At 38.0% G+C, this 22803-nt stretch overlaps 3 long non-coding RNA genes across 3 annotated transcripts; all 3 read left to right on the top strand.

The window, feature by feature from the left end:
* The first annotated feature begins 1634 nt into the window (after nucleotides 1–1634).
* LOC113076580 (uncharacterized) lies at nucleotides 1635–2530 on the top strand. The gene is made up of 3 exons (XR_003281202.1): nucleotides 1635–1816; nucleotides 2106–2168; nucleotides 2431–2530. It is a non-coding gene; the product is annotated as an uncharacterized LOC113076580 (long non-coding RNA).
* Nucleotides 2531–9076: 6546 nt separating this feature from the next.
* Nucleotides 9077–10259, top strand: LOC113076579 (uncharacterized). Its single transcript, XR_003281201.1, has 3 exons — nucleotides 9077–9592; nucleotides 9882–9944; nucleotides 10207–10259. It is a non-coding gene; the product is annotated as an uncharacterized LOC113076579 (long non-coding RNA).
* An 11443-nt stretch (nucleotides 10260–21702) lies between these two features.
* On the top strand, nucleotides 21703–22666 carry LOC113076581 (uncharacterized). The gene is made up of 3 exons (XR_003281203.1): nucleotides 21703–21829; nucleotides 21914–22045; nucleotides 22605–22666. It is a non-coding gene; the product is annotated as an uncharacterized LOC113076581 (long non-coding RNA).
* The last annotated feature ends 137 nt before the right edge of the window (nucleotides 22667–22803 follow it).

Raw genomic sequence — 22803 nt, forward strand, 5'->3', positions numbered from 1 at the left:
CGTGTTTAGGTGCGATATGTGAACTCGTATTTTTTGTTTTAAAAAATGTGTTATTTTTAAATGAAAAAAAAAAATATATATATAAAAAAACACAATATATATTTTGTTTTTGAGCAACATACAGAATATTAGAAACAGAATTAGTTAATTTGTTTCCTTTGATTTGTTTCCTAAAATAAAAAAATAAAGACTGACATCTTTATTTAACCTAAATCTGTTATTGCAGTTATTTAATTTTTGTTATATAATTCATATACATATAATTTATATAATTTCATATAATTTAGTTATATAATAATAATCATACACATAATTTGATTTAATAATAACCCAATGTGAAGCAAAAACAGAATGTTCTGACAAGCTTTGTGAAATTATATATATATATGTATATATTACTCTTTGTATTTTTATGTCAATATGGTAGAATATTATCCTATTTAAATCAAGTTAGGTCAAAAGTAATCTAAAGTAGTCTGATTAGATTACCTAAAATGTGTAATGTAATGGATTATGTTACTAACTATAATTTTTGTCATGTAATTTGGAATCAGTACCGGATTACAATTTACATAGCTAGACTATTTTAGTTCCCCTCACTCCACAACAGGTAATTTCAATTAACAGTATTTAGAAAAGAACAAGAATTAAAAATATAAGAGGCTATAGCAATACAGACGACAAGCCAAAACAAATTAATTTAAGCCAAAACGAAACTGAAACCAACATTGGGTCTCTCATTCATCACAAAATCAAATGTTTCCGTATTTGCGAAGTATTTGTATTTATTATGTACTTCACTCACGTTCAAATATCTACGTAAAACAAAATGTTTTGCATAACATCACGGTGGTACAGTGATAACACTTAATGGCACAGATTTTACTACATATTTATGTTTTTTCTTGTTTGACTGACTGTATTTTATTATGATAATGAAAAGACTGTATTGACAAAAGACAGAAGGTGAGACTGATACTGAGAATCTTGCAAAACATGGGCAAAGACAAAACAATCTACTCACGACCACAGACAGAAAAGCAGAGACATATAAGGGAGTGGGGGTACGAGCGACAGGTGGGGAAGAATCCGCTCGTGATCTGCACAACCCCGCCATGATCAGCGCTGATTGCCCAGACCACGAGCTACTGAACAGACAGGACAACACAGACCACAGGGGAAGCTGAGACGGCACCCTGCACCGTGACAAAAACGAGTAGTTCATATACATTTTAGTTCAATATTTGATATATTGTCAAAGTTGACTGTTTTTGCTCCATTTGGTTAATGAAAACGCTTCCAAACGCTTCTCTGAGCAACACACAGCAGTGTTTTGTTACTGAAGGATTCGTGTTTGTGAATTTTGAATCATTTGAGTCAATGATTCAGTGCTCCATTTATAAAGACATGCCCTGTGTCTCAATGACTACGTTTACAAGCTGTTAAAATTCGGGTAATGGTCGGGTTAAGGTCACTATTTGGGTTTCTGAAACATTCGGGATAACCCGTTTACATGCGTGAGCAGAGAGAGTTACTCCTGTATACATAGAATGTGTAATCAGTCGCCAATATCCCGATGTAAACGGCGACGCACGGTTAGCGTCTGGACGTACGGACAACATTAAGACGTGTAACAGGGTTAAAAAGAGTACTTAATTTAAGAGTTTTGATGTGTGAATTTCATAAAATAAGCATTTGGTTAAATTCATTGGTGTTCAAAGGCTCCCCTCCTGTGGCTATTAATGGTACTGCAGACAGTGTATTTTGTCGCTCTTCTCTTGCCGTACTCCAGCAGATTTGAGTGTCGCTGCTGTGGGTATGTATGATTTTTCACGCTCTAACTCATTAACAGATTAATTGTAATAATGATATGTTTTAAGTGGATCTTTTCGATTGCAATATCTTTCATACATGTATTTGAACGTATATTTAATCCATTTAATGCTTTAACAGGATTGTTGAAGTTGTTATAATATGTACTGAATTTCCACATGCGTCACACCAGTGTGAACGAGTTCAATTAGAGTGGTTATTGTCTATGTCTCAACATTATGACAATTATTTGTATTATGAGTTGAGTGAATGTGTAATTTCTATTTTTCTAGTCTTGAATGTCTGCAGTAGTTTATCTTCAGCCAAAGTGATTTGTGCCATTTTATTTCCAAAAGGTATGTTGCTTCCGTAATTTAGTTATAAATGTTAACAATTGGTGTTTTCCTGTTATCGAATTATTGTCCTGTATGAGTACACTGTATTATTAATTACAGGGATATTGTTTCAGTTTCATGTATACTGTTATAGTATATGTTTAATATGAATCATACAAGTCTTGCCGTACTCCAGCAGATTTGAGTGTCGCTGCTGTGGTCTTGAATGTCTGCAGTAGTTTATCTTCAGCCAAAGTGATTTGTGCCATTTTATTTCCAAAAGATAAAGGCAAGCACAAGGAAACCCACGTGTGAGTGTGTTTGTTCACGTCTGTTACACTGGTGCCGTGACTCCTTGGATCCTTTGATCAGCTCGACGCAGATCGACCGTGATTGCTGTGTGCCGGTCAAGCTCAGCGGTGGACCAGATCTTCATCGCTCTGTGCAGGTCAAGTTCGTCAGTGGGTCAAGTCTTCAATGTTTTGGATGAGGACAGTACATACACACACTCAGTTATTGGGACTGTGCATTCGTTTTTCAAATACACAACGCATAGACACATTTGACATAGTACTGCTTTGACTGTCGTCGAGTTCAGAACAATTTAAAATAGTGAGCTTTCTCATTACCGAGACAGTTACATATATTTTTTTTTTTGCTTTATTTTTTACCCTTTTTCATGTAATTTATTTTTATATATCATTATGGCTGAAAAACTCGAGTATGATGGAGACCTGGATGCATCATGTTATGGTAACATGGGTTTCTCCAGAGGAAGGGGTACATGGTTAGTTGGCAGCTCTGATGGTGGGATTTTTAGTGAAGGCATGAGCCAGGGGGTTGGACGACCACAATTACATGGTGACAACGGTAGGGGTATTGGGTTAAGTCAGACCCTGGGTGGTACCCCTGTTGGGCGGGTTCCTGGTGAGGGTCCGTACACTTCAACACCTGGCGTTGATAGAGTTGCTTTCGACCACCTCACAGACATGGTAGGCCAGCTAGGTATGCATATTGGCGAGTCAATAGTTGCAAAATTAGTGTCTTCTGGTTTAGTTAATACAAATGCTGATTGCCAAACCAATTCATTCAGTTGCGCTCAGACACCAGTGCGCACAGAACAGTGCACACATACACAATTGATGTCACCACAAGTATCAGTGCACATGAAGTCAGAGCATGACATATTCCGAGGTGATGGCACTGATAAGTATGGTGTTGAGGAGTGGATAGACAGGACAAAAGCTTGCTTAAAAAAGCAAATGTGCCCTGTTCAGGACCAAGCCGAAGAAATAATGAGTAGACTGACTGGAAAGGCAAAGGATGTTGTCAAGGTCAGCCTGCGTAGTGATAGTATGCTCAACATCAGGCGGAACCCTGAGATAATTTATGATATTCTTATGCAGTACTTTAGTGAAGCTCCCTCTTGCCTGCCACTCGCAGATTTTTATGCCACTCTCCCCAGAGCCAAAGAGAATCCTGTGGACTACTGGATTCGAATTAATAAAGCAGCTGATCTAGCCGATGAGGGACTGCGGAGACAAGGCAAACGTTTTGACAACATAAGAGAGGAGGTAACACGGATGTTTGTTAAATTCTGTCCTGACCCCAGTTTAATGAGCATATTCAGATGCAAGCCGATTCAAGAATGGAGTGCGAAAGAAATCCAGAGCAGGATTGATGATTACCAGAGGGAATTCAGGAGCCGAGGAAATACTAGCATGAGTTTACGGAGTCACACAACTACAGTGTTCGGCAGTGATTATGGTATGTACGATGGCCATAAAACAGAGTCGGCTGCTGTCCCTATCCAATCATTCTGTTCTGTGACTAATGAGCAGGTACGCCGCCAGCCAGAGCCTGTGTCAGTGCCAAGTCAGGCACAGCATCAGCCCTCCTCCTGCTCAACTTCTACCCTAGAGTTATCTCAACACACACAACAGGCTGAGAGTCAGTTGCTCACTCGTATGATGGAGATGATGGAGCAGCTTATGGGCAGGGTGCAATTTCGTGATATTTCTAGTCCTAGACGTGGCTCTAGACAGCAGCGCAGTTTTGCCAGAAGTGCCTGTAGAGTCTGTAATGACAACAAACATACCACAGTGGCACACTGCATGACAGAAAAACTGTGTTTTGCATGCTTCTCCCCTGGGCACACAAAGAAGGAATGCCCTAAACATTCCCTTGACCAGGCACAGCATGAGGGAAACTAGCAGACCCGTATTCGGAGGGAGGCAATGCGGGTCATCATAGTAACTCCCAAGCCATTGATAATTGTCAAATTGAGAATGCATACCTGTTAGTCAAAGGAAGTTGTAATCATTCAGAGGTCATTTATCAGAACACGCATGTTGTGGGTGGACGTGACAGCCTCTTTTATACGCCAGTGAAGATTGGAGGGACGGTGAAATTGAGTGCAATGTTGGACAGTGGTTCGATGGCCTGCACTATAAACGAGTCTGCTGAGATGAGACTGAGATCAGCTGGTGCAGTGGATGAATGTGGTGAGTTTAAAACTGATGTCACCCTTGTAGGATGTGGAGGGCTGCGCGTAATACCTAAATCATCTTTCAATCTTACCATGGAAGTTTATGGAATAAAGATGTTAGTGCCCACTTTAGTAGTTCCTGGACAACATGATGAGCTGATACTTGGAACTAATGTTATTAAACACATTCTCAGATACTTCAAATTGTGTGATGGATTTTGGCAGGCTGTGTCTAGACCGACTTCAGCAGACCCTGAATGTGAAAGCTTCCTGTCAATGCTTGCTGGATTGAACCGGTGGAGAGGGGAGGAGATACCTGGGAAGATAGGAACAGTAAGATGTAACTCCGCTGTCTATCTTGAGCCGGGCCGTGAGTACCTAGTATGGGGGAAGCTGCCCAAATCTGCTGTTGTGTCCCCAGGAAGTGCAGTCATGACTGAGCCTTCGTCTTCTCACTCTGCTCCCAGAGGTGTTATGGTGGCTAGACTAATCATATCTCTGTGGGGAGATGGATGGGTCCCCTTGAAGCTTATCAACACTTCAGGCAGTCCAGTGTTCTTGAGACGGAATGCTAAAATTGCAGATCTTTATCCGTGCATTGCCCTTGAAGATCTTGATGACGCCAATACGGTTGACCCTTTCTTGGTAAACTGCCCCACAAGGTTGTCTGATGATGTGTCCGAACTGTCGCCTGTGGGTGAGCGACTGAAGTCAGTTGGGCTGGACAGTCTTAACATTGACTCCTGTGATATCTCAGATGCATGCAAGCAACGGTTGCTGAACCTGATTCTACGTTATGAAGACATCTTTTCACGTGGCCATCTTGATTGTGGGGAAGCAAAGGGTTTTGTCCACAGAATACACCTCTCGGACACCAGACCATTCAGGCTTCCTTTCAGACGGGTAGCTCCCGGTCAATATCAAAAACTACGTCAGGTGCTGACTGAAATGGAGGAGAAGGAGATTATTAGGCGGTCTACAAGTGAGTACGCGTCTCCTCTCGTTTTGGTCTGGAAGAAGAATGGGGACCTGCGTGTATGTACAGACTTCCGCTGGTTGAACAGGAGGACACTGAAGGATGCGCACCCTCTTCCACATCAGGCGGATTGTTTGGCAGCACTTGGCGGTAACGCCCTGTTTAGTACAATGGATTTGACGTCCGGATTCTATAATATGCAGCTGCATGAGGAGGACCGCAAGTTTACCGCCTTTACAACGCCTATGGGCCTTTTTGAGTACAATCGGTTGCCTCAAGGCCTCTGCAACAGTCCTGGCAGCTTCATGCGTATGATGATGAACATATTCGGGGATGAAAACTATCTTAGTCTCCTTTGTTATCTGGATGATTTGATTGTCTTCGGCCCAGATGAGAAAACTGCTCTCGATCGCTTGGAAATGGTGTTTGGCAGGCTCCGCACAAACAATCTTAAGCTGGCTCCAAAAAAATGTCATCTGATGAGGAAATCAGTGAAGTTCCTTGGGCATATGATTGATCAGAAAGGTGTTTCCACGGACCCAAGCAAAGTTGAAAGCATCTCTAAGATAAGCAGTTTGGATTTGATGGAGCTTGATGGTAGATGTCCTTCTCAGAAGAAAATAAGATCATTCTTGGGAATGGTGAATTACTACCAACACTTTATTCCAAACTATTCTGCTGTAGCCAAGCCACTCTTTAATCTTCTAAAGGGTCAAAAGGTGAGAGCGAAGAATCCGAGACAGCTGGATCATGCTCGTCAAAATAGAAAGCTGAGACCTGGTGACTGGACACAAGCTCAGGACCAGGCTGTTGAGAGGCTTAAAAAATCATTGGTTGAGAGTGTTGTCCTTGCCCATCCAGATTTTAATCGCACTTTCATACTGGCAACGGATGCTTCCTTGGACGGTATTGGAGCTGTTCTCTCACAGGTCCCAGAGGGGGAGACTAAAGCCAGGCCGGTAGCCTTCACCAGTAAGTCTCTTTCTCGGTCACAGCAAAATTATCCAGCACATAGGTTGGAGTTTCTGGCCTTAAAATGGTCAGTATGCGATAAATTCAGTCATTGGCTCAAAGGACATGAATTCACCGTCTTGACTGACAATAATCCTTTGGCCCATATACTGACTAAACCCAAACTTGATTGCTGTGAACAACGTTGGGTGGCTAAATTGGCTAGCTACAACTTTGACATAAAGTACATACCTGGTCCCCAAAACACAGTCGCTGATGCCCTGAGCCGGGTTCCATTTATCAAAACTGATGTCACGCAGAGACTGCTCAAAGAGCCATATGGAGCACTTCTGGCTGATTCCAGATGGATGTCTACGGTTTCAGTGCAGGATGCTTTCAGACATTCTTGTGATTCAGATAAGGGGCGGAGCATTCTTAATCAAGGTCAGTCATGCCAGTCTGACATCCAACAAAACGAAGACCTTCTGACAGTCCCTAAGGCAGATGTCTCTGCTATATTGAATTCCTATGTTGAGTGGAACATTGGTGCCAGAGCACGAGCAATGTCCGTCATTGATAACTTGCCCCAGATGATGTCTGTGGGGCAGGAAACTTTGCCAGCCTATTCAGAACAGGAGCTGCGTGAAAAACAGCTCAACGACAAGATTTTGTCTAGAGTTTTGTATTATGTTGGGCGTCAACGTAGACCTTCGAGAAGAGAAAGGGCAAAGGAAACGATGGTTGTTGTTCGATATCTCAAGCACTGGGAGAAACTAGTTGTCAGAAATGGCATCCTGTACAGAGTGTCTCGAGATCAACTATCAAGAATTAAACGCCATCAGTTTGTTGTCCCAGAGTCTCTGGTGAGTGTTGTGTTAGGAGGAATCCATGATGATTGTGGTCACCAGGGTCAGTCGCGGAGTCTTAGCCTGGCAAGGCAGCGTTTCTTTTGGCTAAATATGGATCAAAATGTGAAGGACTATGTGCGGCTATGCCACCGCTGCACTGTGAGTAAAACAACTGATCCCTCTGGTAGAGCTCCCCTGGAGAATATTTCAACAAGTAGACCATTAGAGCTTGTCTGTATAGACTTCTGGTCAGCAGAAGACTCCACTAACAGAATCCATAGTGACCAGGGCCCGAGCTTTGAAAGTAAATTGATCCAAGAGCTTCTAAGGGTCTCTGGGGTGAACAAGTCACGCACAACGCCGTATCACCCAATGGGTAATGGAAGCGTGGAACGCTTCAATAGAACCCTAGGAAATATGATACGAGCTCTAACACCAGATGTGAAGAGGGATTGGCCAAGACGGTTACAGACACTGACATTTCTGTATAATTGCACAACCCATGAAACAACGGGTTTTGCCCCTTTTTATTTGATGTTTGGCCGTGTGCCCCGTTTGCCAATCGATATTCTTTTTCGTTCAGTCTTGAATGATTCAGCTGTGACCTGTTGTGATAAGTTCGTAACCACTCTGGTCAAAGATCTGAGGGAGGCATTTCTGATCGCACGAGAACATGCAACGAAAGAGCAGAAAAGGCATGCTGAGTTGTACAACCGAAGGGTAAAAGGACTGGACATTGAAATTGGTGATCAGGTGCTCCTGGCAAACAAAACTGAAAGGGGTAAGAGGAAAGTTGCAGACAAGTGGGAGTCGACAGTTTACACCGTTGTAGACCATAAATCAGACACTCATACTTACAGGATCCGTAATCCGACCACTGATCAGGAAAAAGTGGTTCATCGAAACCTGTTGATGTTGGTGAATTTCCTACCAGTGAATGTAGAGAACCCCCTGTCTGATCGCCTTTCTGATGTATCTAACTCTTGTCAGAGTCTGTCTCCAGTTCTGTCATTGGGTATGGTGGAAAATGAGTCTTTAAGAAGAGATGCAGACGCGTCAGAGCACAAGGAGGATAGCTATAGCAGAGTTGTGATGGATGGATCAGAGGTGATGAGAGATGAGGCATTATCCACATGTGATGATGCTGTCTTTGACTGTGAGAATGATTCTATGTCAGTTCAGGAATCTGATGATAAGAGCAGAACTATACGTTGGGTTTCGGAGCTGCCTGAAAGAGACATTCCAGATGAGTCTGATCAATCTCTAAGTGGATTTCTGACAGATCCATTGACTATGATCATTCCTGCTGCATCAGAAGGTCACATACCTGCATTGTCTCAGATTCTGAGATAATCCTGTCTGATCAGCCGCAATCACAGGCCCCTGCCAACACACATGTAGCTGACTCTGTGAATGTACCACAAAGTTCTAGCTCAGTCACTCAGGTCAGGTCACGTTTTGGTCGCATCATTAGACCCGTTGACAGATTAATACATGTAATGTCAGCACAGGCCATGGTTCAGGACACAAAGTGCAATGTTCAGGCTGTTTATAAGTCGGTGCTGAGGACTTTCTCTGCTTAGAAGTCGTTTGGTTTCATGTCTCTTGACATATTTAAGATGCGTTTTGTTAGTCTGTTCCATATATAGAAAACAATAGTTCAAAAAGCACATACCTGATGACTTGGGGTACCTTCGAATCCTGATATGGTTCTATATCTTATTCTTTCTGTTTGAGTGTTATAGAAGAAAGTTGAGTATGGAAGGATATTGTGGAATGTATGTAGATGTTCTACTGTCAGTCGCTGGTGGGAGAGTTTAGCGCTACTCTCTCATCACTTCATCCTTAAGGGATAATTGTATTTTTGACTATCCTTTGATAGGAGATCCTTTCTAATTGTGAAGTTTATTATAGTGGACTTGAAAATGGAAAGAAATTCCTTTGGTGTTACTCCTCTGGTCATGCAATTATTTTATGTAATTCAGTGGGGGTGGATGTAACAGGGTTAAAAAGAGTACTTAATTTAAGAGTTTTGATGTGTGAATTTCATAAAATAAGCATTTGGTTAAATTCATTGGTGTTCAAAGGCTCCCCTCCTGTGGCTATTAATGGTACTGCAGACAGTGTATTTTGTCGCTCTTCTCTTGCCGTACTCCAGCAGATTTGAGTGTCGCTGCTGTGGGTATGTATGATTTTTCACGCTCTAACTCATTAACAGATTAATTGTAATAATGATATGTTTTAAGTGGATCTTTTCGATTGCAATATCTTTCATACATGTATTTGAACGTATATTTAATCCATTTAATGCTTTAACAGGATTGTTGAAGTTGTTATAATATGTACTGAATTTCCACATGCGTCACACCAGTGTGAACGAGTTCAATTAGAGTGGTTATTGTCTATGTCTCAACATTATGACAATTATTTGTATTATGAGTTGAGTGAATGTGTAATTTCTATTTTTCTAGTCTTGAATGTCTGCAGTAGTTTATCTTCAGCCAAAGTGATTTGTGCCATTTTATTTCCAAAAGGTATGTTGCTTCCGTAATTTAGTTATAAATGTTAACAATTGGTGTTTTCCTGTTATCGAATTATTGTCCTGTATGAGTACACTGTATTATTAATTACAGGGATATTGTTTCAGTTTCATGTATACTGTTATAGTATATGTTTAATATGAATCATACAAGTCTTGCCGTACTCCAGCAGATTTGAGTGTCGCTGCTGTGGTCTTGAATGTCTGCAGTAGTTTATCTTCAGCCAAAGTGATTTGTGCCATTTTATTTCCAAAAGATAAAGGCAAGCACAAGGAAACCCACGTGTGAGTGTGTTTGTTCACGTCTGTTACAGACGCAATATGCGTCATTTCCGATTCTTCTTCCTGTATCCAAAGACAACAACAACAGCAGCAGCAGCAGGCGGATAATGAATAGTTTGGGGCAGATAGCAATAGTCTTTTTTGTTTGCGCTTTGGTGCTGGTACTGATTTCACCACACTAATAAAGAAATTGGTCTCCTCCTTGCTCCAAAAGTGTGGTGCTGTGCTGCGTCTCGCCATGTTAACCTCGACTTGTTTACTTCCGCTATACTGCACGAGGGTTTTTTTTATGCGCCGTCTCTTCTCAAAAGACCAAGATTCCTTGCGAATAGAACATGCGCAGAACACACATTTTGATGGGGATATGCCGAAACGCGTTTACAAGACCAAATATTCGGGTTAGAAAAGGGCTACCCCAGGTATAATATCCCGGTTTTTAAAAACCTGGATATGAGCATATCCGGGTTTTTGCCAGTGTTTACATGGCCGTGCGTGACCGGGTTATTGCTAATATTCCGGTTTTGAACGGGTTATTGCCTGCATGTAAATGTAGTCAATGTTCATACTATCCATCCTAAATAGTATGTGAGATTAGAAGAAGTGTAGAGAAATATAATGTAGGAACCAGTTAAATGTCCTTGTTAGTTTTTATCATATTTAGTCAACCTTTTCCTGTTTAATTTTAGTCGACTGAAAGTCTCAACATTTTAGTCTAGTTTTAGTCAATGAAAATTTGACATTTTAGCAATAAGATTATTATTAATTAACCACACAGCAGTATTAAGTTTGGCAGCCATTTTTTAATTCAGTCTTAGTTTTACTCAAATGTACATTTTAGTAATCATATTTAGTCAACCCTGTCCTGTTTTTGTTTAGTCAAGTTTAAGACAACGAAATTTATGAGCATTTTAGTCAGGTTGTATAATGGCTAAACCGTTTAGAATTATTTTTTTGCTCTAAATTATAATCGTAACGTTTGTTGCTATTTGAAAAATGTACTTTTGTGTTTCAGGTATTGCTCTTTCACCAGTAAACACAAAGCAACAGAATGTGGACTCATACACATGGTTTATTTAATCTCATGTAATGTGCTGATTTATTAGGCTTTTTATTATATAAAATAACACCAAAGACTTATGCACTCAGTCTGTCTATAATATGAAAACTGGTGAAACAAAGAAAAATATTATAACAGTGAAATCCCTAATAGTTATTCCACTATTTACAAATTGCAGCATTGCATTGTCAGTGACAGCATTTGAAGATTGATTTATAAAAATCATTTCAGCTTTAAGAAGTGTTTCAATATTGCATCAACTACTGATGAACACATTGATTTTATTTGAATCATCACTCTGTAGTTTATTTAACCATGTATTATTGTGTATTTGGAAGACATTTGTCTTTCAGATACATTAAAACACACAAATTCACAAACTTTTGTCATCTGATCCTCTTTCACCAAATATATTTACTTGAAGTACCCCTGATATTTAAAAAATATATATTTTAATAGTTATCACATTTGCATGTTCATGATTCTCTGATGTTGGTTATGTCCACATGACATGCAGGTAAACAAATGAAATGGTAAACTTTTTTAGTAAGATTTTATTTTATTTTGATTGGTTTTAAAATTATTTATTTTAATGTATCATTTTTTATGATTTAATTAATTAGCTTTTTATTAAAGTCACAAACCATAGTTTGGGAAACCTTGATGTAATGTAATGTTTAATGCACTTCATGTTAATAACAACAAATGGAATATATATATTTATTAAGCATGGGCCGGTATGAGATTTTGATGGTATGATAACCTTAAGCAAAAATATCAGGGTTTCACAGTATTGTTGTTACAGCTCTGAAATGATTGCGAATCATTTGAGTCAGTTCGGGAGTTCGGAGCGGGTTCGCGGATCATTTGAGTCAGTTCGGTAGTTCGGAGCGGGTTCGCGATTCATTTGAGTCAGTTCGGGAGTTCAAAGCGGGTTCGCGATTCATTTGAGTCAGTTTGGGGATCGCGAATCATTTGAATCAATTCGAGAGTTCGGAGCGGGTTCGCGAATCATTTGAGTCAGTTCGGGAGTTCGGAGCGGGATCGCGAATCATTTGAATCAGCTCGGGAGTTCGTAGCGGGTTCGCGAATCATTTGAGTCAGTTCGGGAGTTTAAAAGCGGGTGCGTGAATCATTTGAGTCAGTTTGGGGATCACGAATCATTTGGATCAGTTTGGGAGTTCGTAGTGGGTTCGCGAATCATTTGAGTCAGTTCGGGAGTTCAAAGCGGGATCGCGAATCATTTGAGTCAGTTTAGGGATCGCGAATCATAGCTGTATATGGAAAGGCATTTGTAACTAGTTTAGTAGCTAGTTCTAATTACTTTTTCCACTCGTGTTTATGTGCGATATGTGAACTCGTATTTATTGATTAAAAAAAATTGTTTTTTAAATGACTGGGTAAAAAAAAAAAAAAAAAAAAAAACTTGACACAATATATATTTTGTTTTTGAGCAACATACAGAATATTAGAAACAGAATTAGTTTATTTTTTTTTCATTTTATTTGTTTCCTAAAATTTAAAAAATAAAGACTGATCTTTAAAGATCTTTATTTAACCTAAATCTATTATTGCAGTTATTTTTTATATATATAATTCATATACATATAATTTATATAATTTAATATAATTTAGTTATATAATAATAATCATACACATAATTTGATTGAATAATAACCCAATGTGAAGCAAAAACAGAATGTTCTGACAAGCTTACTCTTTGTATTTTTATGTCAATATGGTAGAATATTATCCTATTTAAATCAAGTTAGGTCAAAAGTAATCTAAAAGTAGTCTGATTAGATTACCTAAAATGTGTAACGTAATGGATTATGTTACTAACTATAATTTTTGTCATGTAATTTGAATCAGTACCGGATTACAGTTTACATAGCTAGACTATTTTAGTTCCCCTCACTCCACAACAATCCTTTCAATTAACAGTATTTAGAAAAGAACAAGAATTAAAAATATAAGAAGCTATAGCAATACAGACGACAAGCCAAAACAAATTCATTTAAAACAAAACGAAACTGAAAGCAACATTTGCTCTCTCATTCGACACAAAATCAAATGTTTCCATATTTGCGATGTATTTGTATTTATTATGTACTTCACTCACATTCAAATATTTACGTAAAACAAAATGTTTTGCATAACATCACGGTGGTACAGTGAAAACACTTAATGGCACAGATTTTACTACATATTTAAACTGCGCAGTGTTTTTGTATTTTATTATGATAATGAAGAGACTGTATTGTCAAAGTAACTGTGTGTGCATGCTGCCCCAGCACAATCACTTGATTTATTTATTTATTAAAAAAAAAAAAAAAAAAAAATCAGTGGAACTGTGGAAACAACTTCTCATTTTAGTCAAAAAGATAATCGTAATTGTAAACAGTTTGCCTTTATTTGTGCACATTCACAATAAAAACAAATCTTTATGCTTAAAATAAGCCTAAAGAAAAATAGGGTGCCGCTTTCTGTCGTCTGGTTTCCTTTTGCGCAGCACATACTAGGCTACTTGTTGCACAGTTTGTTGTTCGTTTTCTTAATTTATTAAGTAAAAATGTATTTCTCGTATAGGCCTATTTATTCATATATATATATATATATATATATAATATCAAATATGTCAATCTTTTGTTCGTTATCTGGCTCGGCTCGGTGTTCATCTTCAGTTCTCTCTTCACAGTACATTTCTGTATATGTATATAAATGCACATACATACACGTGTATATCACCCTCTTCACATGAACCCTGAGGTGATCTATCTGCCGTGTTTCCTCCACATCTTCTGCATCCAGCTGCGTCCTCTGGTGAATGCAGGTATTTTCACTTCTGCACACACGAGTCCAACACTGTCTCTGTCACATCCACCATCTGCCAACACCAAGTCTCCAGGTAATAGTTTATTAAGAAGGCCATTATTCTCAGCCACATGTTTGTCACTGACATGACCTCCCCACATGAAAGAGAGAGATCCTTGTGATTTAATGCCAATGAGATACTTTAGGATGTGCTGGTGTTTGTAGAGGGGAAATGTCAGTGCTCTTGCTTTGAGATTTGATGCTCTTTCAATGCGAATTTCAAAGCTGTCCACAATAACTGCTACTCGATTGCCCAAAGCCTCTACAAACTGATGTAAGCGAGGAAGCCCAGTGTAGTTTCAACACACAGACGAGAGCACACACACGTTCACACAATAACAATATACACCAGTTTCAGGAATACTGACATAACCAGGAATAAACCAGACCAAAATGACAGTCCTGACATTAATAAAGTGTGCGGTGTAACAATGACTCCATTGCTAGTGGTAAAAACAACAACAAAAGTTAAACGTGTTTTGTTCATAACTTACCACGTATAACTTAATATTTCACTGGGAATCTGATTTGAGGGGTTTGTCAGTCTCTCAACAGTAGCAAAAAGAGTAAGAGTGTTATTTAAGTTACTGTTTATAAGGTTTGAGAAGAAATTCTGTCTATCTGTGGCTAGTTTCACATTAAAAGCATGAAGGCTGTCTTTATAGATGCTATCGTGAATTTCAAGTTTCGTCTTTTCTGCATTGTCTTTTCATCGTCTGAACTGCTGTTGATCTTCTCCAAACTGATTTCTGTCTGTTTGTTTTCTTACTGACTATTATTGGAGCAATATCATCAATAACATTCTTAACCTTTGAGTTGAAGGAATCAAGGAGAATATCAACAGAGTCTGCAGAAATGCTTGGTGTTAAAGATATAGCCTCCATAAATAGTTCACTTGTGTTCTCGTTTATCTCCTTCTGACAGAGACAGATCTAGATTCAGTGGTAGCAGAGATCAATATATCAAAGAAAATACAGAAGTGATCAGATAGTGCTATGTCTTTAATAACAATGGATGAAATGTTTAGACCCGTACTCAGTGGCGGCTCCAGACAATTTTGATTGGGGGGGCAATGGGGGGTCCTGGTCTTTTCAAGGGGGGTCTCATGAAAACCAACAAAAAATACAGTGGACATGGCTAATAACTGCATATTTCTGCTACTAAACAACAAAAACACCTTTGCAATGTAAACAAATGACAGGCTACATTTGTTATTCATATCCTTCACACTGCACTTCCATGTCAGGTATATCATGCATTTTTATTGACATTGATATTTTTACATTTATTTCCAGATAGATATTATTGAGTTTACAGGCTGAAGTGGTCTTGCTGTTGTAAACACTGTTGCTATTGTAGAAAAAATATTTGCATCACATTTAAAATCTGAATTGTTTTAATTTTTATAATGATAATTCAGAGAATGAGAAAATCTGAATAAGCCTTACCAGTGTTGTGATAATTATTTTTACGTGTTAAAAATAAATAAGTACTGTAATATAATAATAGTTTAGTCAAATAACATAAAGACCAGACCCTTCGATGCCTGTGAAACATTTCTTCCTCAAACAGCACGCTAGTGTTACTTCTACACTACAGGCTACACACAGCAATATAAACAACGTATCTGCATGTTCTCACATCACATCGTTCTTGTAAAATAATAATAAGTAAATAAACACCAAAATCACTTCGCTGAGAATGAAACACCACTTACCAGCTGCCACGATGTTGAAAATATCCTCTAGAAATTAAAAAATGCGCGTGCAGCATGAGGAATCTTCCCGGTTGGATGAGGTCGTAGTCAGGTGAACTGTCATCATGTTGGTCATTTTATTTACGGCTAAATTATTATTAATAAATTGTACTAATATTATGTTTGGGCGTGGGCAGGCATTCACAAAAGTTTATGTTATTACAAAAAAAAAATTGAGGAAATTTTGCTTTGACAAAAGGGCACTTAAGGGGCAAAGGAGCAGGTGCTCAAGTGAACCGGTTCTTTCGGACAATTCGATCAAATAAACCAGCTGAAAAAAAAAACGGTTCACCGGTTCTTTTGCGCTCGATGTTATGCCGTCATTGGCGATGATTGCCCTTCATTCAAGCCTTTGGTTTACCCGCGCTTATAACATTAGCACAGAATCAGTTCAGAATCAATCACCAAAAGAATCAGTTCGGTTCAGATGCGCTCTGTGTCAGTCTGCTTCGCGCTGAATCACGCATGCGCAGTTATCATCAGCTCATCGGTTCTCGAATCCCGACAGAAACGGTTCTCGGTTCAGTGTATGAATAAATGTCGAAATAATTATTATTTATTATTGTTCTGCGTAGTTTGAAGAGAAACATTTTTGGATCTTTATCCCGAATATATATATTTTTTAATCAGGAAGAGGCTGGGGGGTCAAATGGGGGGTCAAGGCATTTTTTGGCAGGGTCTTGAGACCCCCCAAGACCCCCCCTGGCGCCGCCGGTGCCCGTACTGATGATTAAGTCTAGAGTGTGTCCTCCTTTGTGTGTGGGTCCATCACACGCTGAATCAGGTCGTATAACACTGATAAATGCATGTAATTCACTAAATCTATCATGATCAAAGAACCTTTTGTGTTCTGATATATTTATATCTAATGTGGTTTGATCTGTTGTCTTGACAAACAGCTTCGACATCAGCATGTATATTATTAGATGAATGTGGTCCGTGTATCTTTTAGTAGTTTAAAGTCTTACTTTTTTTCTTCTGCTTATATGAACTAAACATTTTTACTTCCACTCCACACAAAATGCCATATGAAAATATGAGAGAGCACACAGTTACAACAAGTGATCTGTTCTGGATCCATAAAGCAGTTGGAGAATCTGTGAAATCAGTCTGAGAGGAGAAACTATTTGATCAGACACGAAGAACAAACCGACTGAAGACAGTTACAGGAGAAACCAGAGTCAAAGACTCTCAGGATCTCAGGATCAAACACTGCTTTAAGACATTTTTAACATCTATATTTGGCTCAGCTTATTTCTGTTGAAAATGACAGCATTGATCTCCAGGAAGCTCAGAAGAGCTGATGATCTTGTGCATCAATGCTGAATAAATCGAGGGTTATTTAGCTGACAGGAGAGTTTGACTTCACTTTACTACAGAGCAGCCTCACATCAGCTCATCTGTCTCATCTCTCATTACTGATCCAGTTTGTCTCTTCATATCTGTGGACTCAAACCGCTCAAGATGTTTGACACAGTTTGCTTCTGGTTGTGTTTCTGATTCAGATGAAGTGAAGTCAGTGTCTGTGATGGAGGGAGATTCAGTCTCTCTACAGACTAACACTGAACTACAGACAAATGATGAGGTATTCTGGACATGTGGACACTCAGAGACTCGTATAGCTGAAATTGATAAAGACACTGGAAGATTCTCCACATGTGATGTTCTTGATGTGAGATTCAGAGACAGACTGAAGCTGGATCATCAGACTGGATCTGATCATCACAAACACCAGAAACACAGACTCTGGACTTTATCAAGTGACCATCAGAGGGAGAAGATTGACCACATACAGATTCAATCTTACTGTCTCTGGTGAGGCACAATTACATTTGTGTCATTTGTGCTGACAGTTTTCATACAAATATTTTCATGAACCAAATCAAAAAGCAATAAAAAAAAACATTTAAAAACATTTATTCAGAGACCATAAAAATGTCAATAGTGCTCAGTGCAGTATAACTTCAGAATGATCTTTATTGTCAGTTGAAGTATTTTTACACACCTAACACATTTAAAAGACGGTCCATGGTTTAATGTGAGATACAGATGAATATTTAAGTTGATGTAAACTCTTCTCTCCACTGCGTCTATCTGTCATCCTCCATTCAGCTTCAAACTGCATGTAACATATACGACAGTCAAGACAATCACATTCTCTCCCAGATGATTCACTCTTGCTATTATACCTGAACTGTAAATAAAGTGCCATGTTTTTATTTTATTTTATATAAAATAACTTTATCTTGCCAGAGTTTGGTGCTGTTTCTAAATCGTGTAACTTTCTGCTGGGTGTCTGTTATGTTAATGAGGAAACTTGCAAAGATGGGAATTCTGACGCGTATGTGTGTGTTTATGAAATCATTCAAAGCCAATAAATTATCAAACAAACAATGCACACTCCTCTCACACAGAAAAAGAGACGGCACATACAGCTCTGGTGTTTGTGTTTCAATGACTTAAAATCAGTTTTAAAACAAAAACACATCTTAAAAATGTGTGTCCATGCTACTAACCTGCATTTGGGCCCAGACCCTGTTCTTTCTTCGGTGGTCTCATAAGCAGAAAGTTATCACTTCCAGTTATGTGCACACACTCTCAAGTCTGCAAGTGTAGGTATTTGGACAGACCCTGACCTCCTTCTAATGTTACTGAATTCTGACTCTTCTCAATAAACGTCCACAAAGCTATTTGCATAAAACACACCCAAACCATCTCCATTTAAGGGCTTTATGAACAAACTTGTGTTTCACGCTTACAGTCTTTGCAGCTTTAGGGATCTTATCTATTCACGAACACCTTGTAACACTCCAGAGAAAAAGAAAAGTTGAAATTGCATCATATCACCCCTTTAAGACCAAGTAGATTTCTCTTCCGTCTAGTCGCAATCACTTCAGCTCACACCGAGTGGGACTTTAATTTCTGCAAATCAGTTTGGGGGAATGCAGAGATGTGATTATTGATGGGAAGCACAACATCCACATCTTTCACTATTGTAAGTTATCAATTAGTTAGTTAATCAATTTGAACTTTTAGCGTATTATTGAACTTGGACCTCATTATTAGTCCAGGGCTCTGCACACACACACACACACACCTGTTTACTGTACAAACACAAAACACAAATTGTGCACACAATTTAGAAATTGAGATAATGAATTAGCAAATTGAGGGAACAAAATAGTAACTGTCTTCACATTTTAGTACATTGAGGGAATGAATAAGTAAATCATGCACACAATTTTTTTATATTTTTTGCATGTCATTTTTAAATCGTTCAGAGCTGAGCATCATGAGAGGCAGATCTGCGCCAGAGTGATCCTGACGGTCAGCTTCGATGTGGTCAGCATAGTTTCTGCTTGTCTCTAGTAAATGCATGTTCCTGTACTGTAACCTACACAGCAGCGAGAGACAAACACAGAGTTGCTCAGCATTATGAGACCGGCGGAGAGCAATCGCAGAGACTTTGGTCCTTCATGAGATCGATTCTTACTGTAGTTTAATCACTGTACTGTGGACCCTCTGTTATGCCGTTAATAATGTTAAAAGAATAACAGTGCAGTAGATTTTGGATATTTGACTGTTTTATTTTTAATTTTATTTATTATTGACATGTATTACAACAAAAGCAGCCAAGATGGCTTCCAAATTGTTCCAAACTCTATTCAGATGTGAAAAAACTGTACATCAATACACAGTAAGCTTCAAAGCAAAATAAATTAATTGTGCTGTTCAGTCTTTATGCTTTGTGTTTGTGCTTTGCTTTCTTTAACCTAAATTGATTTAGTTTTTTAGTTTTTTGTTTTCAATTATAAAATACATGTTATGCATATGTTAAAATACCTTATTGATCTGTGATTTGTGTCGATGTGCACAAGAGAAAGAGTCGCTCGAACGGAGTACGTCCTCCAAAAGATGCCTTTTCATAATTTGCTGCAGAATAGAGGGACACTTTTCACATTTCTGTAGTTGTCAGAGCTGATATAATTGTGTCTGGGTAAACAGAGATACTATTTAGTGGAAGTATAACGTTAGTGGTAATGTAGCGGGATATAACTATGTGATATATAAAATAAAATAAAAACAACTTCTTTATCAAAGTGATTTTGCCATCATATGGACAACATTTAAAGCATAAGCAACTCTTTATTACCACATTCAGTGTTATAGAAAAGTACCAACATGACAACAATTTGAAACCAGAAATGCATCATGTAACTGTAAGAGTAAATAATATTTATAATAAAAATAATAATCAGTACTATGCACCCATTTGTAAGGAAGGTTGTGAATGAACTAATTACTCTAGCCAATGCTGTCACGTCACGGGACAATCATGTTTGGGTCAAACTGTAATACTCTGCTTCACAATGGTGAGGTACTGCCTAAATTTCTGCCATACTCATTGAATATCTGTCCGTGTGAGAACAGATAAAGGTCGATCTCTCTCATCTCTCACACTTTTTACAGTCTAATGATTGAGATTCGAGTCTCAAACAAGATCTTTCTTCTGTGTTCCTGGGGTTTCTCTTCATCAGATCCAGAAACGTCTCTGTCCATCAGATAAACATCACATACTCTTTTACATTCTGAACCATTTATTACTGTACCTTCAATGAAAAGAATGTAAACATCTCAGTATTTCAACAAACACTTTTAATTATTTAATAATTTCTACTTCTCATTTTTTAGTTTTCTGTTTCTTCATTTCAATTGTACTGTCATTGCTTAAAACAATATTTATATACATTTCCTTTAATTAATTAAAATCCCACATCTTCATTTTTTTTATTATTTAACCCAATCTCTCTATTTTCTGAAAGGTGCTGAGGTCAGATCTGCTGATGTTGGTCGTGTTATCATTGTTTCGTTGCTTGTCATTGTTTCTTCTTCAGTCTCACTACTATGATCTTCATTTATAGCATTGTCTGGAAAATAATAATACAAATTATTATTATTATTTGTTGTGGATTCTTATGAAAATGATTATTTATAGCACTTATCTTATCCACTTCTCTTGTGTTTTTCTGATTCTGATGCAGGATTTTGAGGACAGTGATAAAGACAGGAATATAAAGATGAGCTCAAAATATTAGAGAATAAATTACATAAAAACAGTGTTATAAATGTTGAATATGAGTACAGAAGACTATAATGAAGAAGACTAAATTCATTAGTCTGTCTAATATTCCCTTAAATGTAGGGTTTTAAATACATAAATTATAACTAAATGTTTGATTGTAAAATTATATAAATGTTAATATCAGCTGTAAATAAGAGGTAAACTGCTGTTTTGTCTTTTTCAAATTTATAAGTTCATGAGTTACAGTCTCAGTTTTTCTCTTTTAATAGACATTAGATTTAAAACTATTTAAATCTTAAATGACAGATTGTGAAAAGCACATAAATATACATCACAGCGAGCTGTAAAACTGAACAGAGATGATAAATTCAGAAAATAAGATGAAAATAACTGGGCATTTTCTATTTGTATGTAGAAACTGAAAGTTCATTATAATTAATTGAGTTCTGAACTAATTCATTGAATCATACATTTCATATATCCTAATTATTCATCATAACCTACAGAATAACTGAATAAATCCTTCAATCTGAATTCATAGACTTTTGTTGTAATGAAAGAAATGTAATGAAATGTATTCAAATAAAAACAGGACTGTATATGATTCTGTTATATAGCATATAATCATTATCTTTCAGACTGATATGTTTGTCTTGGATTATTTGATATGATTTGTCATTATTCATTAACCCTTCAGAGTAGTCAAATGTATCAGAAGGAGGTGAATGGAGCAGATTGAGAGGGAGAATGTGAAGAAACAGCAGGTGGCGCTAGTGCACTGTTTTAGTTTGGGATCTGCTGTTAGAAGGAAGAAGAAGGAGAAAGCAGGTGTGTTTGTGCTTCACATTCCTGTCCAGTTGGTGGCGCTGATGCACGAGATCTGTTGTTAACTGGACTTTGATTTTCTCCAAGATGAAGTCGTGTCAGGTGACAAACATCAATCGTGAAGATCGCACAGGTGTTTAACAGCGATCACAAACCGGAAGTGTTTGAAAGACTTCTGGATTCTGTTCCTGCAGCACAAGATCGTCTGAACTACTGCAAGTAAGTCTGAATACTTTCACCATTACACTTATTTAGGAGAATGATGAACGCGTTTCAGAGCTGGATGAAGCGGGATTTGTTCAGTTATAACTTATACCTGTCTGTCGACGAAGAAACTAACCACAGAGAAACAGAGAGATATTAATAAAACAAACCGATTAAAGACGTGTTAAAACGTGTTAAATTTTTTACAAGTCTTTAAAAAAGGAAAAAAGTCAGAATAATTCTAAACGTGTTATTTTATTTCTCCTTCTTCCAGTTTAAGTCGCGAAACCGAAAGTATTCAAATCAAACCTGTTCTTCCGGGTAGAGAGACGATAAACACGAGCAAAATTAATCTTTTTTTTTTTTTTTTTTTTCTTAATGCTCCGATAGTAATGTGTATGTAAATAAAGAAGTGTGTTGTGAGTGATCTGAAAGATTATTACATGGCAGTATATGTGTAGCATATTTTATTTGTATATTGATTGCTTGATAACTCAGAGATTCAGCACTAGTTATTTTCTTCATCATTTGTTCCTCTGAACTCTCATGATCTTGATCTGATTGTCATGTCCAGGTCATGATGAGCATCTGATCGTCTTCAGAGACACAAAGATCTCAGTGTTGAGCTGTTCATCTGCAGTATGTCAGAGAAGAGAGGAAAGATGAGTCTCTCACACAAACAGAGGTAAGACTGAGTCTGTTTTCAGAGAAGCATTTTAAACACTGCTGCACTTTCAGAGGTTTGCTATGTACGACCCAAAGGTTATCTTGTG

Source organism: Carassius auratus, unplaced genomic scaffold (assembly GCF_003368295.1).
Source record: "Carassius auratus strain Wakin unplaced genomic scaffold, ASM336829v1 scaf_tig00020785, whole genome shotgun sequence".
Classification (NCBI taxonomy): domain Eukaryota; kingdom Metazoa; phylum Chordata; class Actinopteri; order Cypriniformes; family Cyprinidae; genus Carassius; species Carassius auratus.